General features: G+C 32.8%; 1 long non-coding RNA gene across 1 annotated transcript; it reads right to left on the bottom strand.

Annotated features, from left to right (window-relative positions):
- Window positions 1-476: 476 nt before the first annotated feature.
- LOC122418296 (uncharacterized) lies at window positions 477-1954 on the bottom strand. The gene is made up of 3 exons (XR_006262491.1): window positions 1861-1954; window positions 1392-1611; window positions 477-734 (listed from the first exon to the last, which is right to left on the bottom strand). It is a non-coding gene; the product is annotated as an uncharacterized lncRNA (long non-coding RNA).
- Window positions 1955-3087: the final 1133 nt, after the last annotated feature.

Below are 3087 nucleotides of genomic sequence, written 5' to 3'. Positions count from 1 at the left end.
TCCACCTGTCTTGCTCGTCTTTCTCTAAAACACTGGCTTTCACCGGGTCTGTCTCCATGATAACAGCAGGGATCTGTAGTCGAAATTAAGAAAGAATGATAAACCACAAAGTGAATGATCGTTTATTTTACAAATAGACCCATAATTGATATCCGTTATGACTCTATTCAAAACTGAAACAAGTTTTATTTATTTTTATGCCAAATTCGCATGACTATTTATAATGAATCGATAAAAAACTCAATACCCACGATTAGAAATCACTCTAGAAGAATTGACGTTGAAAAAAGAACTTATTGAAACTTATCGGAATAATAAGGAATCAAAATGATCATTGCTTGACTGACAATGAGTAATGATATAATTGGAAAATTTTTCCATAACATCCTGGAATTATGTTTTTTTTCTATAAATCAAATTACCATGAAAGTGGCTAAAAGTCCTACGTTCATGAGTTGTTCTTACGTTTTTTCTCAAAACTCATCGACCTCCAATCAAACAGCGGAAACAACGGGTATAATGGACTTTAAAAAAGTGTGTTCGACTTTGAGGACTCAGTTGAGATTTCGATTTATTCCCCTAGCGTGCAAGTATCTGAAGAGTAGTCGTGCGATTCCCATAGTCACGTTTGATTCGTTGAATGCTCTTTTTCGATCAGACTGTTTCTCATCGAGTTGTTGATTAAACTTTTACCTGGATTTATCCTTCACCACCCTTTTTTTTGATTATAATGGCTGTAAATTACAAAAAAATGATTTTTTTGTAATTAAAATTTGTTAAATTTGTAATATTCAAAATTAATTGGCTTGGTTTAGTGTGTGAATTAGGCACTGTTTTAAATAAAGAAAGGAACATGGAAAAATATCAGATGCGATTTCGATTGAAAAATGTTCATCTCCACGATGAATGGTCGAATTTTTCAAAGTGAGAAATATCAAAATGAGAAATGTATGAGCTTCACAATAATGACGGTGAACGCTCAAGTCTAATTACGATAAAATCCAGTGATAAATCCATATGCGCTACTACGACGCAAAATTTTTTCATGGACAAAACTACAACGTATTAAAAGATAACTAGAGAGGTAAAAAGCGACACGAGGTAAAAAAAATTATTTTCTCCTTATTCGTCTCTATCTATAACAAAGTCATGTCATGCATATCCTTATTACTAAATGAAGTTGTCGTTGATGATTTATAATTGCATTAAATGAAAGCTGCATGTAATTTCAAATTGCTACACCAAACAGCAATTATTGTAGAATAAATACTCAATTTCTCGTAATATACGTATAAAGCGAATTCCAAAAATTTTCTTCAAAATGATATTTATTATTTGACCCTAAGTATTTGAGTTGTGAACATAAGCATCAAGCATATTCGAATTCTTACTTCATACAGTAGTTCGTCATGGATTTGCAAAACCAAATGACCACCGGTGGCAACTTTGTCAGGACTAGTGCCTCGCAACTTTCGTCTCATTGGAATGTCTGTGAGCACGAGAGGTGTATCTGAATATTCACGACGTATACTTTCATTAATTCGTACCATGGCCCTTTTCGCTATATCCGCCGCTGAACTTGTGTGTTGACTGCTTGTCATTCAGCTTGAGCTGCAACATTGAACATTTAAAAACTTGTGCTCTGTCTATAACCGTATGGACGCTTTGAGTTTGCTCTTTACGTTTTCATTCAAGTATGGTAATAATTTGAATTTTTTCGAAATAACTCATTCGGAAATATTTCAAAATACAATTCCGGGAAATAAAAAAATGTAATTATTCTTTAATTTGATTTTCCGCACTTTTCTTACATATATCAAATCCATGAAAAAACATGATGAAAAAATTACTGCCCCTCACATCTTTCACTGGATTTTTTGCTGTTGAGTGCCGGAAGAAATCTGCGACGTGACATCAAAGTTGTTACGTAACAGTCGGTGCGAGTTTGCTCAATCACTCGAGTTAGCCATTGACGAATTCCTGGATAAGCCCCCATGAATGATTGCAAAATTTCCTTAGCTTTTCAATCGGTAACAGCAAGAGTTTCCGCAAGAGTCCTCGTCCCTCTACCGTATATCATACTGTAGCACAATTGTATTGTTTTCTGACGCATGTTATCGTCGACCTGGACCGTTAAAAATGTTTTATAGGAATTAATATACAAAAGTTGAATTACAGAAACAATTTTTTGTCATTTTCCTCTAATGGTCAGTTGAATTTGAAAAAACATCACCTTTTTTACGTAAAATTCGACAGAGATTTGGCTCTTTTGAGAAATGTGCCAAGATCCTCAACTCTAATTAACAATAATCAGCTGATAATATTAGATTTATAATATATATGGATATATAATATAGATATATAATATAAATATCATAATATTAGATTCATAGCAACAAACGCCATTCGAACACTAATTACATAGCTGTCGTCGTGAGAATTGAAGTCTCTCGGAATGCTCTGTAAATTAGGCTCATGCATTGAAATTCATCCTGCTACGGTATTTGTAATGCAATTTTCGTGGATTCTTGAGTTGCATTCGACCAAGCTCAAAGGCTATTTCCATTTTTCTCAGAACCAGAGTGACTTGGCAAATTTTCCAGAGGCGTTGTTTCCACTATGTTGCAACTTACTGTAACAAAATCTATAATAATTATATGGCAGTTGAGTTAATCAGTTTAACGAAGTTATTTGGAACCATTCGGTTACAGCTTAATTTTTCTCATACAGCTTAATTTTTTTCACAAAACATTTTCTTACACAACAAAATAAATGACTTTGAGTTCTTCTCTTAGTTTTGGATATAAATTGAACGATTTCCAAATTAAGATCTTTAAATATAGTTCAAAACGACCAAATTCTGTCAGAAAATTTTTTTTATTTTTGTACGTCATCTGAACTTTTATGTTTTATAAAGTTTAGTGCAAGATTGAATTCTCTGTCATCACATTAATCTCTCTTGTACTGAAAAAGATAAAAATGTGAAAAAAAATAGAAGCAAAGGAATTTCAAACAATGAGGGATCTGAAAATTTTCTCCCCTGTCTTTTGAATTTGTTTTTTATATAATTCTCAAGATATGGAAAAA

The sequence above is a fragment of the Venturia canescens genome, chromosome 11, assembly GCF_019457755.1.
Source record: "Venturia canescens isolate UGA chromosome 11, ASM1945775v1, whole genome shotgun sequence".
NCBI classification, from domain to species: domain Eukaryota; kingdom Metazoa; phylum Arthropoda; class Insecta; order Hymenoptera; family Ichneumonidae; genus Venturia; species Venturia canescens.
Note: the sequence above shows the minus strand (reverse complement) of the source record. Positions and strands in the feature narration are given on the sequence as shown.